The sequence below is a fragment of the Hypanus sabinus genome, chromosome 28 (genome assembly GCF_030144855.1).
Source record: "Hypanus sabinus isolate sHypSab1 chromosome 28, sHypSab1.hap1, whole genome shotgun sequence".
Classification (NCBI taxonomy): Eukaryota; Metazoa; Chordata; class Chondrichthyes; order Myliobatiformes; family Dasyatidae; genus Hypanus; species Hypanus sabinus.
In genome coordinates this window covers 33,822,209-33,842,324 of record NC_082733.1, presented here as the reverse complement: position 1 = coordinate 33,842,324, position 20,116 = coordinate 33,822,209, and the positions used below count along the sequence as shown (strand labels likewise).

The window sequence follows — 20,116 nt, the reverse complement described above, 5'->3', positions numbered from 1 at the left end:
CAGAAAAAGCAGGATCTCCCAGTGGCCACACATTTTAATTCCACGTCCCATTCCCATTCTGATATGTCTATCCGTAGCCTCCTCTACTGTCAAAATGAATCCAAACTCAGGTTGGAGGAACAACACCTTATATACCAGCTGGGTAGCCTCCAACCTGATGGCATGAACATTGACTTCTCTAACTTCCGTTAATGCCCCTCCTCCCCTTCTTACCCCATCCCTGACATATTTAGTTGTTTGCCTGTTCTCCATCTCCCTCTGGTGCTTCCCCCACCCCTTTCTTTCTCCTGAGGCCTCCCATCCCATGATCCTTTCCCTCCTCCAGCTCTGTATCACTTTCGCCAATCACCTTTCCAGCTCTTAGCTTCATCCCACCGCCTCCGGTCTTCTCCTATCATTTCACATTTCCCCCTCCCCTCACTACTTTCAAATCTCTTACTATCTTTCCTTTCGGTTCGTCGTGACGAAGGATCTTGTCCCGAAACATCGACAGCGCTTCTCCCTATAGATGCTGCCTGGCCTGCTGTGTTCCACCAGCATTTTGTGTGTGTTGATGATAATAGCTGGTCTGGGTCTTGAGTAGCTTCAGACCAATGCACCATCTCAGCCAGCTCCATCTTGGGCACTAGACTCCCCACCATCGAGGTAACTTTCAGTAACTGAAGCCTCAAGAAGGCAGCATCCATCATTAAGGACCCTCACCATCCAGGACGTGCTCTGTTCTCATTGTTATCATCATGAAGGAGACGCAGGAACCTGAAGACACACACTCAGTGTTTTTGGAACAGATTCTTCTCCTCCACCATCAGATTTCTAAACAGACCATGAACACCACCTGATTTTTGCACTACTTATTTGATTCTGTATATTTCTTATTGCACCTCATTGCAATTTTTTATGCCTTGCAGTGTACTGCTGCCACAAAGCAACAAATTTCATGACCTATGTCATTGATAATAAACCTGCTTCTGATTCAGATACAGGCTTCTTTGACAAATCTTATTGGTAAGGAATTTGTACATTCTTCCCATGACCCTGTGGGTTTCCTCTGGGTGCTCCGGTTTCCTCCCACAGCCCAAAGACGTACCAGTTAGTGCTTTAGTTGGTCATTGTAAATTATCCCATGATTAGTCTAAGATTAAATCAACAGTGGGGGGTGATGAGTGGCATGGTGGCATGGCTTGAAGGGCCAGAAGGGCCTATTTCACAGTATATCTGAAAAGAATGAATGGATGGATGGATAGATGGGTAGAGCGATAGATAGATAGACAGGTAAAACTAAAAAGCTGTCTGGATGTGGGAGATGAAGAATTCAGATTGGCAGCTGGGTGGAAAGAGTTGAGTGTTCTAGAGCTGTAATGGGGACCAAAGGAGTCATCCATATCTACAAGCTGTTGGGTAAGGAGATGGCTGCATGGTTGAATGGTGGGGAGGATGTGTGGTGTTGCCAGAATAACTCTACAACCCTAAAGCCTATCCAATACTCATAATGTATTGATAATATTAATTGTGCTAGAATTACTCTTGGGTTCCAAGTCCCTATGAAGACCATTGATGAGGAGTCCTCTTTGTATACACGTTCTTGTGGAGATCCTTAGGGATTAAGAATAAAGTACACTGAATAAAGGGCTTCTCTTCTTGAATGGCCTTCTTTTCCCCTTTGGCTGCTGCTCAATCTATATTGGTTCCAACCCAAAACCACAGATACAGAAAATAAGTTCATACTGTTCATTGGCTCAAAAAAATGCCTGTTTCAGGCGAGAACAGGGGAGTAATTTTGTGCCAGGTAGTTTATCTTCTCATTATTACAGAGGTCCTTACAAAATGTTGTGCACTGTGCGTTTTCTCCCTCAGCTTTGGCTCATTAATGAGCGAAGATGCCGGCTGCCAAAACGCCTTTGAACGGCCCTATTCATGCGCCTCATTACACTGCCTGTATCAGTGACAGGACGCACTGTGGAAGAAGAAAGAGAAACTGAAATCACTTAGCACATTGAGAGTCAAACTGGCTTTCTCACTTCCAGTCAAAACACTTGGATCACTGATTCAGTTGGCTGGCTCAAGAGAGACTGCTTCACGAGCGCAAACAAACTCAAAACATAACCTTCGGCCAAAAGAAACTGGATAGGGTCTTTGAGAGGCAACAGCGTGGCAATTCATTGCAAGTCACTGAGTGCCTTTATCTCGACTTTTGCATGGCTATGACGATAACAGGTAGACATAGATTGACATCATTAATTCAGGCTTGGAGTTATGCTGTCTCCATGAGGAGCAAAGTTTTGCCAGTGTGCAATTAGCCCTGAGAGACAAAGATCTCATTGGGCCAAGGTACCTCATGTCCTAGGTGCGATTCGGTGAAGGAATGTATGTCTGATCTGGAGAAGCTAGGAATTGACATTTTTTAACCATTTTGTAACCAAAACTTGGAGAACAGACCAGTTAAAATCACCAAAGTATTGCATTGATGTAGCACCCTCTCAAACAGAGAAAACTGGCCAAGGGACTTAAGTAAGAGAAGGTGATATCAGAATCAAATTTAATATCACCAGCTATGTTGTGAAATTTGTTAACTTTATGGTAGCAGTACAATGAAATATATGATAAATAAATACAGGAAAAAATGAGTTACATTAAGTATATATATGTCTATTAAATAGTTAAGCTAAAATAAATAGTGCAAAACAAAACAGAAGTAAAAAGCGGTGAAGTAGTGTTCATCAATTCAATGCCCATTTAGAAATTGGATGGCAGAGGGAAAGAAGATGTTCTGAATCATTGAGTGTGTGCCTTCAGGCTTCTGTACCTCCTTCTCAATGGCAACAGTGCGAAGAGGGCATGTCATAGATTATGGGGGTCCTTAATGATGGATTCTGCCTTCCTAAGGCTCCACTCCTTGAACATCTCTTCTATATTACAGAGGCTAGTACCCATGATGGAGCTGACTAATTTTACAAGTTTCTGCAACTTGCTTTGATCTTGCACAGAAGGCCCTCCACACCAGACAGTGATGCCAATTGAAGTTAATAATTCATCACCTTCTACCTTAGGCCACGAACTTATTAATCACCCCGATGTTATTAACTGATGAGTTATTAACTTCAAACTTTCTGCATAATCACTCAAAGAGTTGAACTGCATGTGCATGTAATGAGAACTGTATAACTCATCTCCTTCTACCTTAGGCCACAAACTTATCAATCACCGCTGCTGTGGACACTTTCTGGAGGTCCACGATCCGTATGCTCCACGACCGCTGGAGTAAGTGTGTAAATGTAGGAGGGGACTATGTTGAAAAATAAATGTGCTAGATTTTCTAAAATTGACTGCTTCTACCTTAGGCCACGAACTTATCAATCACCCCTTGTACGTATGTCACCATATATAACCCCAAGGTTCACTTTCATGCGGGCATACTTAATAAATCCATAATTGAATAATAGCCATAATAGAATCAATGTAAGACCGGACCAACTTGTGCGTTCAACCAGTGTGCAAAAGACAACAGCCTGTGCGAATGCAAAAGAAAAAAATAACAATAATAAATAAATAAACAATACATTTTGAGAACATGAAATGAAGGGTCCTTGAAAGTGAGTCCATAGGTGATGGGAGCAGTTCAATGATGGGGCAAGTGAAATTGAGTGAAGTTATCCCCTTTGATTCAGGAACCTGATGGTTGTGGTGTAGTAACTGTTCCTGAATCTGGTGGTGTGAGTCCTGAGGTTCTTGTACCTTCTTCCTGATGGCAGCAGTGAGAAGAATGCATGTCCTCAGTGGCGGGCATCCCGGATGAATGATGCCGCTTTCCTGCAACAATGCTTTGTATAGATGTGCTCAATGCGGGGCTGAGCTTTTTTTGCTATGGAAAAGGTGAGTCCTGATTATATTCCAGGCTCTGAAGAACTCTTCTCCTACTATGGATGCTGCCTGACCAGCTGAGTGTTTCAGTAAGTTTCTGACTTAATGTTTCCTGAACCAACAGTTTTTGTTTGATTTTATTTTACCTTTGAAATAAATTAGTTAGATCTTCCCAGATCTAAATTGAAGAATATAAAATTTAACCTTGTGCCTTGAGTTTGCTTACAAACCTGGGGACTATTGGATAAAGAGCAAACACGAGGAAATCTGCAGATGCTGGAAATTCAAACAACGCACACAATATGCTGGTGTACTGTCGATGTTTCGGGCTGAGACCTGACGAAGGGTCTCGGCCTGAAACGTCAAAAGTACTTCTCCCTATAGATGCTGCCTGGCCTGCAGTGTTCCACCAACATTTTGTGTGTGTTGTTTGACTATTGGATAAAGCCTCCTAATTTCTGATTTTTGCCTTTTGATCCCAGGATTCATTCACAAAATTGAAGCAGGACTAGGCCATTCAGTTCCTTTGTCATTCAATATCTTACATCAAACACTTTTCTTGCTGAATTCCAAGCACCATGCACAAGTCCAGCATTCTTGGGACTGGTAAACAAAATGTTATTGGCCTTTCCTCCCCCAACATGTCGCAAAGGTAATGAGACAGTTGTCATGGGGGATTTCAACATGCAGGTAGACTGGGAGAATCAGAATGGTACTGGACCGCAAGAAAGGGAGTTTGTGGAGTGCCTCCGAGATGGATTCTTAGAACAGCTTGTACTGGAGCCTACCAGGGAGAAGGCAATTCTAGATTTAGTGTTATGCAATGAACCGGATTTGATCAGGGACCTGGAGGTAAAGGAACCATTAGGAGGTAGTGACCATAATATGATATGTTTTAACCTACAATTTGAGAAGGAGCAGGGAAAATCGGATGTGTCAGTATTACAGTTGAACAAAGGGAACTATGGAGCTATGAGGGAGGAGCTGGCCAAAGTTCAATGGAACAAAACCCTAGCAGGGACGACAGTGGAACAAAAATGGCAGGTATTTCTGGGAATAATGCAGAAGGTGCAGGATCAGTTCATTCCAAAGATCCTAAGGAGAGTAAGGGGTGGCCGTGGCTGATGAGGGAAGTAAAGGGCAGTATAAAAATAAAAGAGAAGTATAACATAGCAAAGATGAGCGGGAAACCGGAGGACTGGAAAGCTTTTAAAGAGCAACAGAAGATAACAAAAAAGGCAATACGCCAAGAAAAAATGAGGTACGAAGGTAAACTAGCCAAGAATATAAAGGAGGATAGTAAAAGCTTCTTTAGGTATGTGAATAGCAAAAAAATAGTTAAGACCAAAATTGGGCCATTGAAGACAGAAACGGGTGAATTTATTATGGGGAACAAGGAAATGGCAGACGAGTTGAACAGGTACTTTGGATCTGTCTTCACTAGGGAAGACACAAACAATCTTCCAGATGTAATAGTGGCCAAAGGAACTAGGGTAAAGGATGAACTGAAGGAAATTTATATTAGGCAAGAAACAGTGCTGGATAGACTGCTGAGTCTGAAGGCTGATAAGTTCCCGGGACCTGATGGTCTGCATCCCAGGGTACTTAAAGAGGTGGCTCTAGAAATCGTGGACGCATTGGTAATCATTTTCCAATGTTCTATAGATTCAGGAACAGTTGCTGCAGATTGGAGGGTGGCTAATGTTGTCCCACTTTTCAAGAAAGGAGGGAGAGAAAAAACAGGGAATTATAGACCAGTTAGCCTGACGTCAGTGGTGGGAAAGATGCTGGAGTCAATTATAAAAGAGGAAATTCTGACACATTTGGATAGCAGTAGAAGGATCAGTCCGAGTCAGCATGGATTTATGAAGGGAAAATCATGCTTGACAAATCTTCTGGAGTTTTTTTGAGGATGTAACTATGAAAATGGAGAGCCAGTGGATGTAGTGTACCTGGACTTCCAGAAAGCTTTTGATAAAGTTCCACGTAGACGATTAGTGGGCAAAATTAGGGCACATGGTATGGAGGGCAGAGTACTGACATGGATTGAAAATTGGCTGGCTGACAGGAAACAAAGAGTAGTGATTAACGGGTCCCTTTCGGAATAGCAGGCTGTGACCAGTGGGGTACCGCAAGGTTTGCTGCTGGGACCACAGCTGTTTACAATATATATTAATGATTTAGATGAAGGGATTAAAAGTAACGCTAGCAAATTTGCTGATTGACACAACGCTGGGTGGCAGTGTGAAATGTCAGGAGGATGTTATGAGAATGTAGGGTGACTTGGACAGGTCGGGTTAGTGGGCAAATGCATGGCAGATGCAGTTTAATGTGGATAAATGTGAGGTTATCCACTTTGGTGGCAAGAACAGGAAGGCAGATTACTATCTAAATGGAGTCGTTAGGAAAAGGGGAAGTACAACAAGACCTAGGTGTTCTTGTACATCAGTCAATGAAAGCAAGCATGCAGGTACAGCAGGTACTGAAGAAAGCTAATGGCATGCTGGCTTTTATAATGAGAGGAATTGAGTATAGGAGTAAAGAGGTCCTTCTGCAGCTGTACAGGGCCCTGGTGAGACCCCACCTGGAGTATTGTGTGCAGTTTTGTTCTCTAAATTTGAGGAAGGACATTCTTGCTATTGAGGGAGTGCAGCGTAGGTTCACAAGGTTAATTCCCGGAATGGCGGGACTGTCATATGTTGAAAGATTGGAGCGACTGGGCTTGTATACACAGGAATTTAGAAGGATGAGAGGGGATCTGATTGAAACATATAAGATTATTAAGGGATTGGACATGCTGGAGGCAGGAAGCATGTTCCCGCTGATGGGTGAGTCCAGAATTAGAGGCCAGAGTTTAAGAATAAGGGGTAGGCCATTTAGAACAGAGATGCGGAAAAACTTTTTCACCCAGAGAGTGGAGGATATGTGGAATGCTCTGGCCCAGAAGGTAGTGGAGGCCAAGTCTCTGGATGCATTCAAGAGAGAGTTAGATAGAGCTCCTATAGATAACGGGGTCAAGGGATATGGGGAGAGGGGAGGAACAGGGTACTGATTGTGTATGATAAGCCATGATCACAGTGAATGGTGGTGCTGGCTAGAAGGGCCGAATGGTCTATTCCTGCACTTACTGTCTATTGTCTATTGTCTATAACACCCAACCACTACCCCCTTCTACCTCTTTTCCTTATTTAACCTAGCCCTCTGCTCTAAGGATGAATAGGGATTTTGGGGACTCTTGAATTGTGGAAGAAATATATTGCACCAACTGGTGTGTGGGGCAGAGGGTGATCAAGCCTGACCTCTGCTGCTGAATCCCTTTGGTACTGAAGACTTGACCAACTGCTTTTGTCTCTCCTATCCTGTTTCTCACAAATTATCTGAGAGTCCACTGATGTCCGAACCTTCATCAAGTCCTATTGATCTCTTAGCGCCCAGGAAAGCAATGCCTTGGTTTAAAATTCTTCTGTCAAAATTCTGTTGAGAGGCATTTAGCCTGAAACATAAACCCACATAACTCTCTCCAAGATATTGCCTGATATTCTTAGTGTTTCAGCATTTTCTGTTTAATTTCTGATTTCCAGGAACTGTAGTATTTTGATTTTGATTAAAATTATTACATTACTTTCAAATTCCTCTTGCTCTCCTACTTTCGTCTCCCTGTCCATTCTTCCCTTCCTACTCTCCCCTCCTATTTGCCCCTCCCCTCCTCTCTCTCCCCTCCCCATTTCACTCCCCCTCTCCTCCTTCCCCTCTTCCCTCAACCTCCTCCTTTCCCCTTCCTTCTCCCCACCTCTTCCTCCCTCTTCCCCTCTTCCTCACCACTCTCTTTGTCCTCTCTCCCTCCCTTTCCTCTTTCTTCCTCTCTGTCTCTTCCTTCATCTCCCCTCTCCCCTCTCTCTCCCTCTTCCCCTCTCCCTCTCCCATTCTCCCTCTCTCTCTCTCTCTCTCTCCCTCCCTCCCTCCCTCATGATCGAACTGTGTTTGACAACACATCTTTCAGTTCTTGATAGAGACTTTACCATTAATGTCACTATGTAAATGGAAGATGTTGGCATGGGTTGAATAACTATGTAATTCAGAGAAATCTCTTCCTTCTTGTAGCAGCTGGTATGCAGATAAATTTGCACTGATCATCTATTATAAACGTACCGGTACTCAGCACCGTGCTGTGGGTGTACTGTTCCCTGGAACTAGGCAAGACACCAGAGAGCAGATACTTTCCGCCAGGTAATATGTTGCTTTATTCCAGGTTCTCAATTTTTAAAATGTGATTTCAAAATATTTTCTCTCTCTCTATTAGAATTTTGCTTGTCCCTTTGTCTTTTAACAAATCAACTTTTTACCTTCTGAAACTGGTATGTAATTTTCAAACATTGCTCAAACTTAGGTCCTAGGATCCCTGGTCTAGAGAAGCTCTTGTGTTCTTCTGAAATGGCCCAGATCCAGAGAATGTCCTGAGTTCTGCTGAAATGGCCAAATTCTACCTGATCTCCCTGGGTTAAGTTTGACACAGAACATAGAACAATACATCACAGGAACAGTTCCTTCAGCCCACAAAGTTCTGCCAAACTAATTCAACCTAATTATAAGCCTAACTAAACGAATTCCTTCTTCCTATATTCTCTGCACATGTGTTTGCCTATCTCAGAAACACCTCCTTTGCATTTGCCGCCACTACTATTCCTCCCAGTCACCACAAACTAAGGACCCACCGGTCTCTGTGTAAAGAAATAAAATATGCCCTGCACGTTTCCTATGAACTTGCTATCTCCCACCTTAAAAGCAGTCCTCTCATTTTAGACATCTCTCATTTCAGACAAAGGTAATGATACTCTCTGCCCTCTCATAATCTTTTAAATTTCTATCAGGTCCCTATGCAGCCTTCACAGCTCCAGAGAAAACATCTCTTTCTCAACTTCAATTCTCCCTGGACTCTCTTATTTCTTTAACCCTTTCCCACATACCTGTGCATGATCATCTTAAGTGCCGCTTTTCTTATTCCTCATCCATCTGCCCCTCTGTTTTACCACGAGAGGCTGTTTTTTCAGATACCATGTGGTGTAACAACATGAACAAGTCACTGGAGAGACATTGAAGCTTACGGATGCAGACGTGGTTTATTCAACAAATAAACAAATAAACCACCTCTTGGAGGAAGAGGGCTGCTTGACCCAATATTACATGACATTTTTATATGCTAAAGATCAAAAGTAGCAACTGGACAATTCCATAGTCACAATGTATCTACAATGCTTAATTTGAATTACATATAATTTTCACATCTCCTTTTTCACACCCACACTCCAGACACCCAAAATAAATGTTAATCAGCATTGTCTGGTTTTTAACTAACTGGTGTCCACAGCTCCAGGGAACTATTGTTCAGGGCTACATTTTAAACTTAATCTACAATCCATGTTCAGCTCCAAAGTTTGATTGCTAATGTTAATATTTGCTATATACCCCAACTCCAGAATATGCTCTAATACCATTTCTCATCACTCACTGGGCTATAAGACTGAAGAATGGAATTGCATTCTTTTACCCGAGACCTGTGATTATCTGGAGAGGTGGAATGCACAATATCCTTTTGTCTGTTTGAGGATGGCATATGCATAGGTCACAAGAGCACTCTCCTTCGTACACATCAGTAGAAAAGCATCTGTTGACTCTTTCCTCTTTGACAATGGGCTTGATATCCCAAATGAATTATTTCCCATTTCCCTTCCTTAGTAAAACACTCAAAAACTTCTACAAATGTACCATGGAGAGCATTCTAACTGGCACAAACTTATCAATCACCCATTGTACCTTGATGATAAATTTAATTTGAACTTTGAACTTGAACTTTGATATAAGGCTACTTCATTAGCCTTAAATGATCTGTGAAATATAAAGAGACTCACACAAAACATGGAACTGATTAAGCCACAGTGTAGCGGTGTGCTACACGCAGCGCTGAAATAACGACACGTAGTTATTGAGCTGCAGTTGCAAAAAAGATTTATTCGAGCTTCGCGGCCTCGCTTTAGAGCCTTCCTGATCCCGCACTCCCCGGGCGGGAATGCTGTAGGGGGTGAGTATTCACAGTCCCGTCCCGCTCGCGGGCTTTTCCCCTTGCTGGTGAAGCAGACTTGGCGCACTTTTTGGGACTGGCCTCAATGCTGGCGTGCGCCGATTTGTGAGCCGGTTCGAGTGCGCTGGGAAGTGGGTCGCCACAACAGCTACCTAGTCCATTATCTGTAAGATTCAACAATCTAATTTATTTGTCAGGGGCACAGTGAAGCACACAGTGGAACAACCTGAGGGTGTGCTGAGGGCAGCCCGCAAGTGCCAACGCACATTCCGATGCCAACATGCCATGTCCACGATGCTCAGCAGAACTACGCAGAACACAACAAGCAACAAAAAAACAGCAGCAAAAACAAGTCCCGTTTCCCCCTTCTTTCCCACCCACACACATACATGGTCTTGCAACTCCAGGACAATTCTCCAGCCTCTAGCGGACATTGATTCAGGGATGCACACACCAGGCTTTGACCTCCTCAAGTCAATTTCACTGTCATTTAACTATATACGTGTACATGAGAACCAGGGTGTATAGCACAGTAGTACACATAACAAACAATAACTTAGGAAAGTGAGAATTAAATCTAAAAATGATCCTTAATAATACCAAGGGCCTCTGATAAACAGACTCATAGACATTTGCAGACTTGGCTCCAGCCAAAGGGCCTCAGCGTCTGATTTGACCTTTGGGCCTCAATCCTCAGTTTGGATTCCAAACACTAGGCCTCAAATTCTGGACTCACTGATGATGTGACTCCAAACACTGGGCCTAGAAATCCAGTCCACCTATTTGTTAATCCAGGGTATTATCAGAAATCATTTCTCGTGCTTGTGTGGATCTCTGACTCCAGAATCCGCTGACAACTAATTGATTTACTTAAGTGCGTAATTTTACAATGAGCTCTTCATAATTTTTAACCTATCCTTCACTACAGTTGAAGCGTTTGACTTGGAGCCTGTCCTGTCTTCAGCTGTGCCCTTGGTTCCACAGTGAATGCAAGTCCTGTGATACAGGCCTTCACCCAACATGCACTGCATAATTGCACTATTGAACATGCTGGATCGCATGTATTCTGGGAGCCCTGCAGCAAGTCTTCCACCTTGCCACTTTACCTTTCAACAGGTCCTTTTGAAACAGAGTTGGGATAGTTAAAGGAATCAGTGTCTCCACAATCGAAACAGTCTTCAGCTGCCACACAGGTGCCATTCATGGCACTGGTCAAAGTTCGAACGCATTTGTGAGAACTTGTTTCATTGATAATTGCACAGTTGTCTCAAAGGCAGAATAACCAAAGTGACTAACTGGAGAGTTATTCAGCTAGGTTTATGGTAAATAGTGCGGATATATTCAGGTTAAATGACTGAGAAATCCCTATTCTTTGGAGGATGTAAGAAACATCTTGAGACCACAATTAGATCACAGTGGTTATGTTAACCCTTGATCTGTAAGAGAATAAGACATGGAAGCAGAATTAGGCCATATGGCCCACTGAATCTGCTCTACTATTCGAATATGACTCAATTATTTTCACCCTTAGCCCCTTTCGATCATGGGTGATCTATTTCTGCTCTCAATCTTATTCTCCTTCTCCCCGCAGCCTTTGATTCTTTTACTCATCAAGAACCTATCAACCTTTACCACTCTCCAGCTAAAGAATCTCCTCCCTCGTCCCTGATCTAAACACACATCCTTCTATTCTGAGGCTGTGACTTCTGAACCTATACTCTCCAACTACTGGGAACATCCTCTTCACATCCACTCTATCTAGGCCTTTCAATATTCAATAGGTTTCAGTTAGATCACTTCCCACCACCCCTCACACATTTTTCTAAATTCCCATGAGTACAGGTCCAGAGACATCAAACACTCCTCATTTGTTAATCCTTTCGTTCCTGGGAGCATTCTTTGGACATTCTCCAATGCCAGCACTTTCTTTCTGAGATGTGGGGCCCAAAATTGCTTACAATATTCCAATTAAGTGTGATCAGTGTAGGACAAATACCAATGGGTGCTTGGCAGTCTCTGCAGACTGAAGGGCCTGTTTCTGTGCTATATTAGCCTGTGACATTCGGATATTTAAAATAAATGGCTGATGTCAAACCATTTAAAGCCACAAGAGGTCACTACACTAGGTGTGATGCAAGTTAAGAGGATATTGAAGCCCAGCTGTTTGAATTGACAGTCCAAGGAATATGTGTCCAAGTGTAACCAGGTTGAAAATTAGCTTAATCTGACTGGAATATGGAGAAGACTGACATATTAAATACCAAAAACATTTCCTTCCAGAGGAAAGAGGACATGGTGTCATGATTAGAGGCCAGTCATTTAAAAAGTTAAAACTTCAGAGTTCAAAGTAAATTTATTATCAATGTACATATACTGTATGTCACCATATACAACCCTGAGTTTCATTTTTGTGGACGTACTCAATAAACATATAGAATAATAACCCTGACAGAATCAAAGAAAGTCCACACTGACTTTGGTGCTCAACCAGTGTTCAAAAATCAACACACTGTGTAAATACAAAATGAAAAAATAATAATAGTAAATAAATGAGCAATAAACATAGAGAACATGAGATGAGGAGTTCTTGAAAGTGAGCCCTTGGGTTGTGAGAACATTTCAATGATAGGGCGAGTGAAGTTACCCCTTTAGTTCAAGAGCCTGCTTGTTGAGAGATAGAAACTGTTCCTGAACCTGGTGGTGTGAGTCCTGAGGCTCCAGTACCTTCTTCCTGAGAGCAGCAGTGAGAAGAGAGCACGAAATAAGGTGAAATTTCTTCACATCCATGCTTGGCTCATTGATTGGGTAACCCAAAAGGAAACAGAGTAGGAGCTTCAGTTTCCATTTGTATGCTAAGCTTTCCTTGATTGGACTGAGTTTTGATTGGTCCAATTCAAATTGACCCATGTTTGTGGATTTTAGCTTGGATTATGTTAGAGCCAAATCCAATTTGTCCTTACAAAACCTTGCACTGGCGCCTTTCCATAAAACTTCCCAGAGCAGCAGAAGACTCAAGTTTTGGTTCTATTACCACACATAAATCTGAGCTTCAAAACTGACTGAATAATCCAGGAAATTAATTTGATCTCACTTGATAGTAGAAAGGGATAATATCTCTTTTTATTTGCTCTCTACTGCAACAAGGAAAGGTAGATTTTCTATGCACCTCATTTATTATTGAATATCTCTGTCCTAAAGGGCTAAATTATAAAGATTTCCTAGGATAAGTATTTCCAGATGACATGAATTTGAAATTACAGTAAATCAAATTAGCTTTGGGGAGTGTGCTTTTGCACATCACCACTTGGTGGCAGTGGTGGGTAAAATAAAAGCATCTGGTTCGAAAGTACAAACTTTTTAAAAAATAACAAATATCAGAAATCTGCAATAAGAAACAGAAAAGTCTGGAGATGCTCAATCGATCAGACAGCATCTGTGGAAAGAAAAGCAACATTAATGTTACAGATCAATGGGCTTTTGTCAAAAGTGGAGGATAAAAATAGAAATCAATGTCAAAAATCAACGTAAACTTATTATCAAGTAAGTACATGTCATCATATCCTACCTTGAAATTCATTTTCCCGCAGGCGTTTACAGGAAAAATAAAGAAATACAATCTTTATCAAGAACTATACATTAACAAAGTCTGACAAACAACCAATAGGAAGATAAATTGAACTTAGTTTTAGGTGGATAGAGAGGAGAAAGGAGTTACTTACCATAGGATGAACAGTGCGGACTGAATACCACCAATGGAGGTATCCTGGTTGAGAGGGAGCATTGAAAGTTTGTTAATCACTGCTCCTGGCTTCACCGTTCGCCACGTGACATGAGCTGCCAGGCCATGAATTTAAAGGTTATGTTAGAATACAATTTTCACTGTTGCCACTGACTCATTGCAATCAATGGGTGTCTCATTTGGCTGGATCCATTCAGAATCTATCCATTCATCTGAATCAGAATCAGAAAATCTGAATTAGGCTTAATATCACCGGCATATATTGTGAAATTAGTTAACTTTGGGGCAGCGGTACAATGTAATACATAATAATAGAAGAGAAGATGTGAATTACAGAGCAAACACAAGGAAATCTGCAGATGCTGGAAATTCAAACAACACACACAAAATGCTGGTGGAACGCAGCAGGCCAGGCAGCATCTATAGGGAGAAGCGCTGTCGACGTTTCGGGCCGAGACCCTTCGTCAGGACTAACCGAAAGGAAATATAGTAAGAGATTTGAAAGTATTGAGTATGGCCACTGGGAGATCCTGCTTTTTCTGGCGAACCGAGAGTAGGTGTTCAGCGAAACAGTCTCCCAGTCTGCGTCGGGTCTCACCAATACCCTGTTCTCCATCTCCCTCTGGTGTCCCTCCACCCTTTCTTCCTCCTGAGGCCTCCCGTCCCATGATCCTTTCCCTTCTCCAGCTCTGTATCACTTTCGCCAATCACCTTTCCAGCTCTTAGCTTCATCCCACCCCCTCCGGTCTTCTCCTATCATTTTGAATTTCCCCTTCCCCCACTACTTTCAAATCTCCTACTATCTTTCCTTTTGGTTAGTCCTGATGAAGGGTCTTGGCCCGAAACGTCGACAGTGCTTCTCCCTATAGATGCTGCCTGGCCTGCTGTGTTCCATCGGCACTTTGTGTGTGTTGTTGTGTGAATTACAGCAAGTATATACACACACACAGACACACACACATATATATAAGACTGTTCCTGAATCATTGAGTATGTGCCTTCAGGCTCCTGTACCTCCTGTTCTTTATCAATATTTGGTCATTCATCCTCAAATAGATACAAGTCCTCCCAAGCTTATAAACATCCGACCTATGTACAACCCTTACATATGAAGAAGCATAAGGGGGAAAGGTGTCAAACACGAGGAAACCTGCAGATGTTGGAAATTCAAACAACACACACAAAATGCTGGTCGAACACAGCAGGCCAGGCAGCATCTATAGGGAGAAGCACTGTTGGCTTTTCGGGGGAGAGGTGTGGTGAATTTGTTGATTGCCTCAGTCATCTTTGGCTCTCTGGGAACTTGGGTCTCAGCTGTATGTCCTACTTGCAAACTGCTGAGGTTTTGACAGGCCCTGGGAACGGATCCTTGCAATAACTTGGAGAGAATATGTAATCAGAATTTCAGAGGCTGTTATATTTCTGGCGATTGTCAGATTCAGTCAGGTGTGGAAAAATATTACTAAGTGTTTGGTTTGGTCATGGTCAGAATACGAGGGGTAATTGATAAGTTCGTGGCCTAAGGTAGAAGGAGTCAATTTTAGAAAACCTAGCACATTTATTTTTCAACATAGTCCCCTCCTACATTTACACACTTAGTCCAGCAGTCGTGGAGTATATGGATCTTGGACCTCCAGAAAGTGTCCACAGATGGGTGATTGATAAGGCAGAAGGAAATGAGTTATACAGCTCTGGTTACAGGCACATGCATTTCAACTCTTTGAGTGATTATGCAGAAAGTTTGAAGTAATAACTCATCTCCTTCTACCTAGGCCACAAAGTTATCAATCACCCCTGATGAGTTATTAACTTCAAACTTTCTGCATAATCACTCAGAGTTGAACTGTATGTTAAGGATTAAATGTTATACTGGAACACACCTTGCTGTGGAAGGGTGGTGTAACCATAACAGGGAGAGTGAGATATTGTCCATATGAACATATTGTATGTGTCTATACCAGAGAGTATGAGAGATTGTCTGTGTACACTTTAGACTCTAGATAGATCTTAAATCCATCCTCAACAAGAATTAAAATGTTAAACTCCATCATCTCCTCAGCCAGGACTAAACTAGCCAGCAAATCATCTTTCTTCAGATTTAAGAATGGTAGGGGTGCGTTGAAAATTAAATAATATTGTATTTTATGCACAGCTGGAAGAGAAAGAGGGTGTGCTTACCCACTCTGAGGAAAGTATTGTTATGTAAATTAATAACTTCAGATGGAAAACGCAGTTACGAAGTTGATTCCAAAGGGCAACTGGAGAAGGACAAAAACATTTTGTTATTGGGATAATGCCTGCATCCTCGAAATCAATAATAAAATGTAGCACAAATCTTGTCAGAACAGACTGCTAATAAATTTGACAGGCTAAAATTACTCATTAATTGCCTGTGGTTTCATTCATGGTTATTCTCTTGAGTGCCCCAGAGAGTCACGTCTGTTTCTTCAAATATGAACCATTCTTCTTTAGTAACATGTGGGTTACTCAGCATTACTCACTCTTTACAACCTGAAGCATTTGTTTTAAAATCCAAACTGTGCATCTCCCATTAATTTCAACCCCCTGTAAGATGGACCAGCAACTTTTAAATTAAACTAAATGCTGAATCTTTCCTTTTCATTTTACAATTCCAGTGAGAAATGTCAAGAGGTTAATTGAGTGAGGTAATGATCCCTCCAGGATTATCTGCTGACTTATTGCTTTCAGGGACAGTGCAAAAAAAAAGATTCTGAATATTAGGATCGAAAGGGAATTTTAAAAATTTACAGCATAACAAGAGGCCATTCTGGTCATCAAATCTGGGCTAGTTTTCCAGTCTACTGCTTGCATGGCTTGTCACTTCTTTGCAGGATCCTCCTTCTAAAACACTTGACAGCTCCCTTCAGCATTTACATGTCACTTGTAGGTCTGCTGGGGCATCTACCGTATGTAGTTTTCTCAGTGTGACCTGCTCTACACCACTGAGACCTGAAGGAGGTTGTGTACCACCTCACTGAGCATGTCCACCGAAACTGCCCCAAAAGGCAGTGTTGTATATTTAATATTTCAGTAGTATTTGAGTAATATTGCAAGTATATTGTTTGAGTAAGCATTGTTGCTCTTTAAAAAGTTAATTATGGGTTATATGTATAAATACGTGAATTGTGTATGTCATCACTCTACCACGTGATACTTGCACACCTCACTTAAAGTAAACCAGAAATTAGACCCACGTTTTGGACACCCGCACCTTCTTTTGAATTAGTTTAATGTTTTGAAGTTATAAAACATAACAGGTAGGTTTCCCAGGTGGCCCACGTTTTAATTCTACTCCTCGTTCCCTTTCTGATTTTGGTCAATGGCCTCTTCTCTGCTTCTGTCAGCTTGGAAGCTCGCAGTTCATAGTCCAGCTGGATAGTCTCCAATCTGATAGTATAAACATCCGTTTCTCAGCTTCCAGTAGCTTATCGTCCCTCCCTCTTCTGCTATTTTCCAGCATCCATTCTGTCTGTCCTCTAACCCCCTCTCTTCTCCTCAGCTGCTCATCACCTCCCATTACTGCTTATCCTCCTTCCTTTCTTCCATGGTTAGCTCTCTTCTCCTTTCAGATTCCTTCTATTTCAGTCCTTTAACTCTTCCATCCATCACCTCCCAGCTTCTCACTTCAACCTCCTTCCCCACTCACCCACCCTACCCTCACCTGGTCTCACCTATTACCTTCCAGCTTGTGCTTCCTCCCCTTCTCTCACATCTTATTCTGGCGTCTTCCCCCTTCCTTTCCAGTCTTGATGAAGGGCCTTGGCCCGGAACACCTACTGTTTATTCCTCTCCATCGATGCTGACTGACCTGCTGAGTTCCTCCAGCATTTTGTGTAGATTCTTCTTTAGAATTATTTATTAAACTGTCTTCCAGCAAGGAGAGTGTCCCATTATGCAGTGGATCTGAATGATAAAAACCTTTCTTATCTCCCCAGTGACCACTTCACAAATGACTTTAAATCCGTGACATTTAGTCAGCCTTCCCTATATCAAAGATCCTCTTGAAAATTCAATTAAGATTTAAGATAAAATTAGCTTTATTTGTCACATGTACATCAAAACATCGCAACACAGTGAAATGCATCATTTCTGAGGATTATGCAAAGGGAAGCTCATTGGTGTCACCATGGCTCCAGAGCTGACGGAGCAAGCTTACAACTCACTAACCCTAAACCGGGGGTCGGCAACCCGTGGCTCCGGAGCCACAAGCGGCTCTTTCAACTCTGTGCTGCGGCTCCCTGAGGCTTTGGAAAATAAATGAGTATTTAATTAAAATGTATTTTATGTTAGTTTGTTAGTTTTTGAAATGTAATTCTAAATTTGAAGATTATGGTGATCTTGTACAATCTAAATAAAACGTTGTGGCGACCCATTTCCTGGCACATCCTAACCGGCTCACAATTTGCCAGCGTTCCGGCTAAGGGAGATAGCCTACGGGGGTTTGTGAGTGCGTGTCTTTTGGAGCATCCGCGCCCACGGGGGGCAGGTTGAGAGAGGCTTAAAAGCAAGGCTGTGTAGTTCAAATAAAGTTATCTTTGACTGCAGTTTAACCACTCCATGTCGTTATTTTAGCGCTGCATGTAGCACACCGCTACAACGTGTTTTTATCGCTATTAATATACGTCACCACTGCCAATACCTGACACCCGCCAGTGCGCGATTTCTTTTAATTTTTCGATCCAAGGTATACTAACGATGTAGTAACCTTCAACCCAATGTCTTTTTTTCGGAGTTCAAAATGTTTTTGTTGCATGCAGAAATGTAATTTTGTTTGCTCTGCAGGAGTTCATCGATTTCATAAATGCCACACATTATAGTTTGTTTATACATAGCATAAAGGCAAAAAAAACATTGTATGCAGTTATTTCATTTTAAATGTCAAACGGGTTTTGTGGCTCCCAGTGTTTTCTTTTCTGTGGGAAGCGGGTCCATATGGCTCTTTCAGTGGTAAGGGTTGCCGACCCCTGCCCTAAACCAATAGAGCCACGCCACCCTTTCTGCCTACCTCCCAGCCCTTTTGATACAATGTATATCCTTAGACGTTAAGCTCCCAGCTATAATCTTCAAACTACCTTCAGAGAAAAGATCACAAAAACATATACCTTTCCTTTTCCATATGCTAAAAGCTTGATCTGTTAAAGAAGGTTTAAAGAAAAAATTAAGAAAGATAGGGCTATCAAGAACGGAGTTTTTCAGAGTAAAAAACTTACGAAATTGAAACCAAATTTGTAATGTATGTTGCTATAATCTTCTTTCAACCATAAAGTTAGTCAGAGGCTTCTTCCCAGTGCTGAAATGGCTGCCACGAGAGGACGCAGGTTTAAGGTGCTGGGGATTAGGTACAGAGGAGATGTCAGGAGTAAGTTTTTTACGCAGAGAGTGGTGAGTGCGTAGAATGGGCTGCCGGCAATGGTGGTGGAGGCGGATACGATAGGGTCTTTTAAGAGACTTTTGGATAGGTACATGGAGCTTAGAAAATAGAAGGCTATGGGTAAGCCTAGTAATTTCTAAGGTAGGGACATGTTTGGCACAGCTTTGTGGGCCGAAGGGCCTGTATTGTGCTGTTGGTTTTCTGTGTTTCTAACCCGTACATCTTTGGAACGTGGGAGGAAACTGGGGCAGCCAGACGGAACCCACGGGGAGAATGTACAAACTCCTTGCAGACAAAAGCAGAAATCAAACCCTGTTTGGTGATCACTGGAGCTGCAACATTCCCTTAATTCTTCTGTGATACAAGGAGAAGAGTCCAAACAGTTACAGCCTTGCATCAGAATCAGTAGACTCACGATAATGTGGAATGAACTGCCAACAGAAGCAGTGGATGCAGGTTCAATTTCGGTGCTTACTAGAAATTTAGATTAAGTACATGGATTGGAGGGGTAGGGAGGGCTCTGGTTCAGGTGCAGGTTGATGGGATTAGGTAGAATAATAGTTAGGAATGGATTTAAGGGACTCAAGGGGCCTAATTCTGTGCTGCAGTGTTCCATGACTCTAATGAACAAACATGAAGAGAATTTGTTTTCTTTTCACAAAAAAGGGAAGGACACAACAATCTTGTCCAGATTGGTATCTGTGTACAAACACAAAGGAATGAAGTGAAACGAGTGCTGATATATTAGCTATTCCTTGCAAAACTACATGACTCTGGAAGTGCAAATGACTGGCAAAAATTGCTGTCCCCTTTATTCCAACAGTTCTTCTCAAACCTACACATTAATATGGACTTAAATATTCAATCATTTTCAACCCAATAATGGAAAGGAATTGCAGAATCATGGATGTGTTCCAGGACAGAAGGCAGGCATTTTCACTCATTGCATGAACTTCAGCCAGAGAATAGATCTTCCTAAGTCCCATTTCCCCTCCAGGGTACTGCAATTTATTTTCAATATAGCCTCTACCATTCCCCTTTGGAAAGCTCT

At 42.1% G+C, this 20,116-nt stretch overlaps 1 long non-coding RNA gene across 5 annotated transcripts in view; it reads right to left on the bottom strand.

The window, feature by feature from the left end:
• Positions 1-9,011: 9,011 nt before the first annotated feature.
• LOC132382571 (uncharacterized) overlaps positions 9,012-20,116 on the bottom strand; it is a 49,190-nt gene continuing 38,085 nt past the window's right edge. For 4 of the 5 annotated variants that reach the window (XR_009508395.1, XR_009508393.1, XR_009508394.1 and 1 more), the window contains 2 exons: positions 15,852-15,931; positions 9,012-13,885 (listed from right to left, as the gene is read on the bottom strand). This is a non-coding gene — a long non-coding RNA (uncharacterized LOC132382571). The remainder of the gene's footprint in view (positions 13,886-15,851; positions 15,932-20,116) is intronic. The other variant, XR_009508392.1, reaches the window with a different exon arrangement.